The sequence below is a fragment of the Condylura cristata genome, unplaced genomic scaffold, assembly GCF_000260355.1.
Source record: "Condylura cristata isolate star-nosed mole 26May11 unplaced genomic scaffold, ConCri1.0 scaffold00026, whole genome shotgun sequence".
Lineage (NCBI taxonomy): Eukaryota > Metazoa > Chordata > Mammalia > Eulipotyphla > Talpidae > Condylura > Condylura cristata.
In genome coordinates this window covers 4,617,927-4,628,837 of record NW_004567127.1, presented here as the reverse complement: position 1 = coordinate 4,628,837, position 10,911 = coordinate 4,617,927, and the positions used below count along the sequence as shown (strand labels likewise).

The following is a 10,911-nucleotide window of genomic DNA, read 5'->3' as shown; positions in this document are numbered from 1 at the left end:
ATCAGGAGTGAGCACAGGGCTCAGCTGGGTGGAGTTTCCTCCAGTTAGCATCAGTCAGGACCACCTGATGGTGTTCAGCTAGAGACAGAACGGGTCTGAAGGTTCCAGAACAGTTTTACTCATAGGCCTGGCGTCTGGGCAGTGATGGATATATATACAATACACCTAGAGGAGACAAGAGGAGCTCCCAGGGTAAAAAGCAAATGTTCTGTGATTAGACGTTCGCCTGCTTATTTCTGGGTAAGTCTCCAATTTACATTCTTTCAGGTAGTTAGAGTGAATTTCGTTTGCGTCTGTAGGGCCTCAGCTGAACTCAATTCAAAATAATCCTCAGGCCTAAGTGGTCTATCTTGGCAGCCTGTTCTATACATTTTGCAAAAGCCTACCCTTCATTCCCCTCTGAAACCTCCCTGGAAGTCTTGCTGAAGCAGTCGCTCTGACCGGAGAGTCAGAGCCAGGGGTTGTCTCTCATTGCTGGAGATGGGGATACAGGGGCTTAGGTCCATGGAGCAAACAAGCAGGCATTTGGTGGGAGGCATTTCTGTGGAAACAAAGAAAGATGATGGTGCATGACTAGAGTAGATCGCAGCCCCAGTTCCGAAGACCTGAGGACTCGAAGATTTCTAGATGTCCAGCACATAGCACCTTGGATGGAAGGCAGGTAGTACCAACCGGGTAGGTTCTGTTACAGTTTGAGTGACTGATGATGCTTCTGGGAGGCTCATCCAGCAGGTGTTGACCGTTCTCTGCACGTGCCTCTGGGGTCTGTGTCAGCTTCTGTAATTCTCGCTTGCATGGCTTCAGAAAAAAGTCAGTTTTAGCTCTGTAGTTCTATTCATAAAGATGGAACAAAACTGGAAATGTAAGTTTAGAGTTTTTAGACAGATCTTTATCTGTTTTTAGACAGATAAACTAGACTTCAGTAGTTAGTCAAGCTTCCAGGTAGCAAACAAAATCCTCAAAGATAATGAAGGGGACTAGAATCTGATAGTCACAGATATGTATTATCGACACACAACTTTCTACTGTCACCTTTATTTCTACAATTTAATCACTAAAGCTGATTCGCTGCAAATGAAGTCATAAAACAGGGCTTTTTGTTTTGTTTGTGTTATTTATTTTGCATACATGCAACAAGAATAGTTATGAACACAGTTTCAGCCCATAGACATCACCCTCAAGCATGACATTCCAGTGAAATCTTGGCACTATGATCATCTTTCCAAATGGATTCTGTTGCAAGAACAAATTCTTATTGAATTGATGCAAATAAGTACATTTCCATAAATATAAGAATACTTCCTAAGAATTTCCCAATTCAAGAGGAATCAAATGGAGAGGAAAGCAATTATTTCAGGTCTGTTCACAAAGGTGTAATTTACCACATGGCTGTAGGTCATAGCTTAAAAAAGGAAAAGGGTTTCTTAAATCTGGAAAAAACAAAACAGTAAAGAACCAGCGTTCTAAACAAAAATGAAACTTATAATCCTCCACATTAATTCATTCAGTCCCATGAAATTCTTAATCTTCATCTTTGTTAGCCATTTTATAAACAGTTTTTCCAAAAGTTCTTGAATGTCTCATCCATTTTAGCTTTAAAATGAACCTATAGCCTTCAGTATTTGTCACAAACTCTCTGATACATTTCTCTGAAGCTAAAACACATTGGTAAAGACATCAGAATAAATAGTAACTTTTGTAAGTGACAAAAAAAAATTAAAATGATCATAGTCAAATAGCTGATGAAAGTTCACAATTAATATAATTAACAAGGCAATTTGGTTATTGTAGCAATATGCAATCTTATAATAACTAGGTTATAAACAATAATATTATACCAGGGCATTTAGATGTTCTAGAGTGTATAGAACATTCTATTAATAATATATATTCATATCAATGCAAATTAAGAGATTTTACTATTAGGTTTATTTGACAATGCTTCCTGTGCAATTCAGCAAATAAGTATAATTAGTTTAATATCTCTCTTTCTAAAGTCAGAGAATAAATCTTATGAGAATATAGTTTCAGGGTCCTCTGGGGGAATATCTCACAGTAACTAAGTCAAGAAGAAATCATTCAGAATTTGACCTGGAGAAGTTTGTCAAAAATATATTTTAAAAAAAGCTATAAAACACTTCATTAAATTAGATCATAGATTATTTTGAAATAATATACTTAATTATCCATTTCACCAATGTGAAAATTTAAGATTTTAAAGGCCTATAGAGACGTTTTACCTCATCATGAGCAATACTTAATTTCCAGTTTACGTAATCAAAGACCTGATGATAATGATGACACAAAATCTTGGCATTTTAAGGTAGATTACTTAAAAGGCAAAGAAAAATCTTTTACAACCCCTTATCAGAAACACACCAATAATCTAAGAACACTTTATGCCTTTCAGGAGATGAAAATACATCAAGCTTCAATTTCATATAAGGATGCAGTCTTAGACCTTATTTAGAAAACCCTTATAAAAACAATTTGATTTTAGCTTGGTTGATTACTCAAATAAAACCTTTTTCTTAGCCAAGTACATCTCATACCTCCCACCTCCATTTTGTTAACATTACAGTCTGGTTTTTTTTGTATTGAGAGTTGTTTCTCTTATTATTTCTAGTAATTTCAGTTAAACTTTTAAATTATGTTAACTTTGAAAGATCTTTAATTTCTAGTGCAATTAAAAAAGTCAAGCAGTGAACTGTTACCTAGGCATTCTTTAAATTGGAAGATTTACGAATATATTTTATAATTTCTAGAAGCATATGTATCCTTGCAGCATGATTTTTCAATATGTTGCAAAATGTGTTTACCATTAATTCCTCAGTAATAATAAACCAAAGATAAACCTTAATGTTTAGTAGTTTATCTTATTTGGAAATAATCTAGATAGTCAATTTACCTTAAGTCACCTTTTAAATTATCAAAATTTTAGTTTCAAATTACCAAAAATATTTAGGAAACTATTTGAGTAGACAACTACTATTACAATTATTGCAGAGAAATTCATCTAAAAGCTCTTATCCATTTACATGTATTTAAGCCATATTTTACTTCCAGAAAATATGTTTCTTTGGAATCTATCAGGCAGACTTACCTAAATGGGAAATTTCAAACTGATTACTGTTACATTCCTGGGAGATATTGAAATGTGATTTATTTGAGTATTAAGTCTTGGTTCAGTGACATAGGCTGAGCATAAACGCCTCTGTTTTGGACTTCCTTCTTGATCCTATTTACAAAGACTTCATAAAAATAGTCAGCCTAAATTATTGTAAGTTATTCTCTATGGTGACAGATTGTATAACATAACATGAACTTATTTGATTAAAAAATAAGCAGACAGAATAAGGTTATGTGCCTGTATCACGTCCAAGGCTGATAATTCTGAAGGCATGCTCATTTAAATGAAGTCAACAAAATTACCCCAGATCATATGAACTTGGGTGGGGAGGGGGGGACTGGAGGGAGAGGGTTTTATAAAGATCTGAAAGGTTTAAGAATGTTAGTTTTTTCTATATGCTTCCATTTTAATCATTTCAATCCAAGATAGATTCTGGCAACACCATCTGGAGATAAAATGTTCATATACCTAACGACACTCTTGCTGAGACACAGGACAGACAGAATGAGCTCGCGGCTTTTTCTTAAAATCTTTAGCCATCCATGAATCAGGTACAAAACAGCCTAGACTGTTGAATGGCTGGATCTGTCCACAAGCACCTCCCGTAGCCCCTGGCCCAGGATCAGGGCCAGGAGGGACATGGAGATATCGGTGTGTCTTGCCAACCCCACATTGGGAAGGGCCAGCGATCCACGGAGCAGCTACTTAAAAAGGGAAAAGATCCTTCTAGCCCTCCCCTTTTTCTTTCTGTTTCAAACTTCCCTAAAGTTTGTACTCTCGATGGACTGGTTCTAGAGTGGCCAAAGTTAGCCAGGCAAAAATTCCTATCAGATTCTGAAGATCAGCTTCCAATCAGGCCAAATTTCTGATCATAAAGTTAGTATGAAAATACTGTTGAAATATCTTGTTAAGTTTCTGGCGAGCATACATACACTTACAACATACACATATGTTTCTGGGAGTATTAGACAACTTCATGACCCCAGAAGTCATCAGCAACAAGAGTAGAGAGGGTAGTGTCACCCCAAGATCCAGAGCTACTCCCAAGGATAGTCAAAGTGTTAGGGGGAAATGATGTCCTGAAGGAATTCTGCAGAGTTCTGTGGATTCCTCCCATACTCCAATAAACTACAGCTCCCAGTGACACCCAGAGAGACTTGTGAGGACCCAAAGGCAGAGCTCAGCAGGCATTCTGGGACCTTTGGGGAGATATAGGGAGCCATTTCAGACGTGCTGTCTTTTGGGACCACGTGGCTGGTGGCTGTCAGTGTGTTATTGAGTCCAAGTCAGCGGAGCTGGAGGATGTTCTAGTTAACTTGTCTCTCTCTCTCTCTCCCTGGGTTGTTCCTTTCCCTTCCCCCTTTGTAAATAAACCCATTATTGACCCTTTGTGTGTCCCTGCAGTACCACTGACTTTTAAGTACGTGGGTGAGGACCCACAGACCCGCAACCCAGTTCACACTGGGGTGCCCTGTGACAAAAGGAAAACGGCCACCCAGACCTGCAGCCCGTGGCAGCCCCGACACGCTTTCCAGCTGACTCCCGTGAGCGGGATCCTACTGTGTTCTAGCCAGCTGCTCTCGCTGCTGAAACGCAACATTTGAATCTCCATGGATACCTTAGAAGATTCCCAGTGCCTCAGTCCAACCCCAGCATGAGTAAGTTAGATTCTCTGAATGGGGTCCACGTTCTGTTTTTGTGGTTTTTTTTTTTTTTTTTTTAACTCCCCGGGTGACATTTGTATTCTGGAGTCACGGTTCTAAAGCTCTAGCAGACAGCAGAAGCCCACTGGTTTCACTGAGCATAAATGGCTGGGTCCACAACAGCGTTTCTGACTTGGTCAACCTGGGGAAGGAGCCAGAATTCCTGTATCTGGCAAGCTTTGAGCTGAAGTCCACGCTTCATGTGCGGCCCCTGGACCAGACAGTTGACCTTAAACTCACCTCCTACGAAGTTGCATTATTGAAAAGAGCACTGAGGTTACAGTCCGCTAGTGCAGTGCTAATACTCAAACCGTGTCCTGGGGCCAGCTGCCTGGGCATCGTGGGGAGATTCTCTAGCCACATGCACCCATGCCTGCATTTTAACAAAACTGCCCAGATGATTTAAAGGTGTAGTGCAGATAGGCAAGATCTGCTCCCCAGTTAAGTTCTTCCTGTGAATTCCTCCTGGACACCTCCTGAGCTAGTGCGGATGGCCAGAGGGCAGTGATCCTTACATTCGGCACCTCCTGGTGCCAGACTCAAGGCCAGAAGCTGAGGTCAGTAACAGCTCTCACCTGAGCGTTTCATGATTCAAATACACGAGCTGTGAATTTGGAGAACGGCAGCTAGGTAACAAAATACAGATTTTAATTTTATTTTAATTTTGTTAATGAATGAATTAATTAATTATATATTCTACATCCTTCTTCATTTTGTACATGTTTTCCATCTCAGTTGTAATCCCCATGGACTTCCCACCACCACTTCCCCTGTGTGCCATCACCATAGTCCAGTGCGCTCTTCCTACCCCAGTTTTGATCCTGTTCCCCTCTCCTCCCCCATAGAATGTCTGTGGTATTTATAGTTATTAGTTGATGTTCATTTTTTACTTTATTACAATTGCTTCCCCCCCACCCCGATCCCTTACGCTCCTGCTATGAGTGAAACCATCCAGTATTTTTCTTTTTCTCTCTGGCTTACTTCACTAAGCATGATCCCTTCCAGCTCCATCCATTTTTCTGCAAGTAGCACGCATTTATCTTTTTGATGGCTGCATAATATTCCTTTAGAGTTTATGAAGCGCTTTCACCTAAGATTAGTTCTGTATCAAAAAAGATGGAAATAACCTACTCAAGTACAGGTAAGGGGAATCAAACTGGTAACTATCAGGAGTCCCTGATATTGGGTGACCCCAGGCTGTTTGCACTATTAAGTCCAAGCTGTTACTTTTTAAATTTCAGCACTGATTACCTCCCCAATTGCTCAGCTACCCACTGAAAATTTAACAACCATACGTGGCTCTTGTTCTCCTGCCTAAGGGGGGTTTCTTCCTCTTTATAATATGGAGAATTAACAGCCCATTTTTTGTAGGATTTCCTCTGTTTTGCAACAACAACAACAAAAACTTCCTTATCTTATTTGACAAACAGGAGGAATGGTGTGGTCTTGCCACCTAAGACAACGTCTTCAAAAGACCACAAAAGAGAACCATTATCCATGGCACAAGGAAGATCAATTCAGAAAAGAAGGCGGGGTTATCCAGGCCTTATACTGGATTTCCACACCGATTCTTCCATCTTCCTTTAATTTCCCTTACTCTTACCCCCCACCCCAACCCCCCCCCCCCCCCGGCCAACAGATTGATTCCAGGAAACCCCTCATAGTAGTCAGGACTGCCGCAAGGGGAGGTGACTTTGTCAGGACAGGAATGTTGTCATTGTTACCTAGAGAGGACAGGTAATGTTCCATCTGAGGAAACTTCTAGAATGCCTCCTAGACTCAGAGGAGAATGCCCCCTGAGAGGGATGCACCACAGGACCCTCCCATGAAGGCTGTCTTTCCTGTCCTGGGGTCCCCCGCTGACATAGTTCTCTCTCCCTTGGGCCCTTGCATACTCAGTTTCCTTGTTAAATGTGTCTCCTCTCACTTAGAGATCACGATGCTTCAACTACACTGCAACGACTGGCCCCAGTACCCCACCCCGTGGCCTCTACAACTCCTTGCAGACCAACTGGAAGGACTAAGCACCAGTCGGGTTAGAGCCGGCATTAGAGACAGGGTCTGAGGCACAGCACGGGGCCTGCTCTGGCCTGAAGCAGTGATAGAAGACAGAACTCCCCGCAACAAATGCTCAGGTGGCTTTTAGTAGAATGTGCGTGTGTGTGTGTGTGTGTGTTGTGAAAGTGTGGGGGGAAGGGCTTGATGGAAGCTTAGAGTAGAAACAAGGCCAGAAACTGGAAGTGGGGATGGAGGCTTAATGAGCCAATACAGGAAAACCAGCCCAGCCTAATCCCAAAGTGATCATTTGCACAAAGTAATAAAATTTCACAAAGTAATAAACTCCACCAAAGACCCACGGCCCCCGCTCTTTAAGACGGCTGCCTGCCTGCATCCAAGTGTCTTCTTCAAAGAAGTTTGCCATGTCCAGTGAAGGACGCGTGTCCTCTTTCTCGGAGGAAGCCCAGAGCCCCGCCCACCGAACCCCACAACGTCTTCAACGACTTCACCGCTGGGTCTGGAATGTGTCTTATTTTCATTGGCTTGTTCTAAACCAGAACACCTGCGCCCTGCCTCTGGCAAGGTACAGAAGTCCTGCTGGTATCAGCCAGCCTGCCAGGCCCCCTTCGGTCGCTTCCCACCCACTTAGTTCAGTTTACCCGCCTGTGTGGCCTGGAGTAGGCTCCCCAGCCCCATTTCCAGCTGTCCCCCACCTTCTTCTTTTGCATCTCATGCTCTCTTGGATTGTTCTAAGACCTGAAGTGCAGTCTTTCCCAGAAGAGAAATTATGAGTCAGGTAGGTCACTGCAGGCCTCTGAGTGGTGCAGGCATGTTGCAAATGTCACGCTGGCCAGGCTCCAGCAGGCAGCTCCTCATGGAAATTCTTGCTGTTTTCATAAGATGCTGGATTTTTCTTTTTCTTTTTTTTTTTTTTTAAACAAAAGAACAGTATTGTCTGGGAATGAGAAAAAGCTTGGCTCATGTAAAAGAAGAAAGTCACATCCGTGCCAGGCAGAGAGGAGTCTGCTGATAAAACAATGCATTTTCTTCTCCGGTACAGGTGGTTATGCTGTGACTGGACACAATCACCCAAATGGCCATAGTCTGCCGGTCAGGCGGTTTTTTGGTTTTTGGTTTTTTTTTTGAGATTTATTTATTGATGCACAGAAGTGCGTACAGGCTCAGGGGTGGTGAGCGGCTTCACCAGAGACAGAGCGGGGAGCAGAACAGGCCGACTGTGAAGTGCACTGCTGAGGGGAGCAGCAGGCCAGGAGAGGTCTGCTGATGTGGATCACCCCCAGGGCAGGGATCGAACTCATGTGGAAGTGGCTTTAGCTTCCTAGTGCTGTGCTTTAACCTGCTGCGCCGCCAGGGAGGGCCTGCGGGTCAGGCTGTTTTAACTGAGTGTGTTATCTTGTGGCAGGAAAGGGGGGAGGAGGGTGGCGACACAGGGTGGACTCTTTGTGGGTACACCCACGTGTGGCCAGCTTTGAGAAAAGTAATGTACAAAAATTGATCCATCCGAGAGGGACTGTTTGCTTTGCAAAAAGGACTTGCCACAAGGCTCTTCAAACAAGAAGGACTGGAGATTTGGAGACTTCAAGGGACATGGCGCTCCTGTGAGGGAGGTGATCGCTTCCCAGGGTGGAAGCTCCTCGAGAGGAAGATGTGTCCCAGCGTCCGTCCTTGGGCCCTGCAGATCCAGAAGCTCAGTCTGGACGGGCAGAATTGTTAGGACGAGGTGGGGCTGACCACTACTAACCTAACCCCCAAGAGCCCAAGGTATAACTTAGTTGCCAAGTTGAGGCCATCCACCTTTCCATTAAGTAATGCAACAGATCTTACTGAGTGCCTTTTCTGGGCCCAATTTATGTTGGAAACATTATAGAGGGAGAGATGGATGATAAACAAATGCATAGAGAATGTGTCAGGGGGTGGTGTGTCCAGTGAGAAAGTGCAGGTCGTCACGAAGGTAGTGAGTGTTGGAGCAGAAGTGTAGGTCAGGGTTGTTCCTATGCTAGGCCATAGGCAGGCCAAGGAAAGTCTTCTGATCAGCAGTCATCAGCGCAGAAGCCTGACACGGTCACTGAGGATTCTGCGGGAGGGCACCCTCACAGAGAGAGCCGGGGAAGTCAGGCAAGGCCTGGGTGTTTAGTGAACTGCAGGGTGGCCAGCAGAGCATAGGGAAGGGAGAGACTGGGGTGAAGACAGGAAGAACCCAGGGCCAGACTTCCTGCCGGTCTTAGTAAAGATTTTAGGTTTTGCTCTGAGATTTTGAACTGGGAAGTAGCAGCATCTGATTTATTGACAATGGCACCGTTCTGGCTGGCTGTGTTGGAAGTAGGTGGCGGGGTGGGGGTGCAAAGAAGCAGGAGACCAGTTAAGATGCTTTTGTAGTATAGTGGAGACAGAGATGGAGAGGCTCGGATTTGAGTCTGGGATAGTAGAATCTGGAAGGGGTCAGATTCTGGGTGCATTGAAATGTAGATCTGGTGAGATTTGCTGATGGATGTGGTATGTTAGATAGGAGAGTGGAGTCAAGGATGGCTCTAAGCTTTTGGCTTGAGGACCTGGAAGAATAAATTCTGTCCTTGCTGTTTAGGTCGAAAAGTGTGTGCTGTGTGACTGGGGAAGAAGCAAGTGTTCAGGGTTGATGATGTAAATTCTGACACCCCCATGAGCTCTCTGGAGCTGTAAGGACACGTGATTACAATTCAGCAGAGACATCTAGGCTGGTAATATAAACTTGGGAGTCAGGGCAGGTGAGTGGCATTCAAACTCCTGAGAGTGGAGAGAGGGAGCTCTGAGCACTAGGGATCCCCAACCTCCAGAGGTCAGTGAAATGACATAGAAACACAGCAGAAAAGACAGAGAGGAGGGAGGAAACCTGAGACACAAGGAGGCCCAGAAGCCACGAGAGTGTTCCAGGAGCCGAGAAGTAACGAGCTCTGTCCCTGTCCATTGCTACTAAGGCGACAGGCTGGGCGTGATGCGAACTGTGACTTCACCACTGGGATTGGGAACCAGATATCACCTCTAAAGCCATCTTGACAAGAGCAGTTTCAATGAAAAGGGGGGAACAAAAGTCTGGCTGGACTGGGTTCAACAGAAAGTGAAAGAAACGAAGCAAGGACAGCGAGGAGAGACGTCTTCGGAGATTTGCTCTAAAGGGAAACAACATAATTGTTTAATTTGCTGAGCGCTTAGAAGCGAGATTGGGGTCATGGTCTAGGGTCAGGGCTGAGCATCAAAGTTAGGGTCAAGGGAGTTTTAGGTTGTTTGTTTAAAGATGAACAATATCAGAGCATATTGGTTGATGGGGACACGAGGGAGGGAGGGAGTTTGTTGAACAGGTGAGGAGATGAGGTGGACAGGTATCCCGATGCAGAATGTGGCTGGGTTTGCCCTGCCCGGCAGAAGTCTCCACCAAGACAGCATCCAGGGAGACTTGGCCCACCCAGGGGAGGAGGCGCCTTCCAGCCAGGTGAGGTGGGAAGAGTAGGGAGAGGGAGAGAGCAGATTGCATGCAGTACCCACAATAAAACGCTCACAGTGCAACAATAAAGCAATCTACTGAAGGAAAAGGGGACGCAGCTATACACAGGGGGCAGGTGACCCATGGACTGTAGGAGAGCTGGCCCAGGGACGTTAGCCTGTCGTGACCAGATCTCCCCATGCCTGTTTGAAAAGAGCCAGTCAGAGCAGGTGCAAGGTGGCACCTGGACTGAGAGCCAGCCCAGGCCCACCAGCTCGTTCTCCTACAGAACTGTGCCCTCAGCAGACTCGTGGATGGCTTGTCGCCCTGGCAGAGGCCACATTACTGCTAACTGGGGGCTCTCTGCAGACCGGGGTTCCCCAAAGGGGTCGGTATTTCTAGGAACACAGAGGACTGGGTGTTCAGCCTCTGCTTCTCCACTCGATCTTGGCCTCTCAAGGCCAGCTGTGATCTACTCCTCAGGGTGCCCGGGACGAGCCCAGGCCGTCACCAGGAAGTTTGTGGCATTGCAGGCCTAGCCAGGGTGGCCGGGTACAGAGCCCAATAGTAACCATGTTGGCTTGCGGGCCACTTCTCCCTGTGGT

The 10,911-nt window shown here is 44.7% G+C and overlaps 1 long non-coding RNA gene across 1 annotated transcript; it reads left to right on the top strand.

Moving 5' to 3' along the window:
• LOC105854110 lies at positions 1–8,010 on the top strand. The gene is made up of 3 exons (XR_001145830.1): positions 1–240; positions 4,535–4,788; positions 6,765–8,010. It is a non-coding gene; the product is annotated as an uncharacterized LOC105854110 (long non-coding RNA).
• The last annotated feature ends 2,901 nt before the right edge of the window (positions 8,011–10,911 follow it).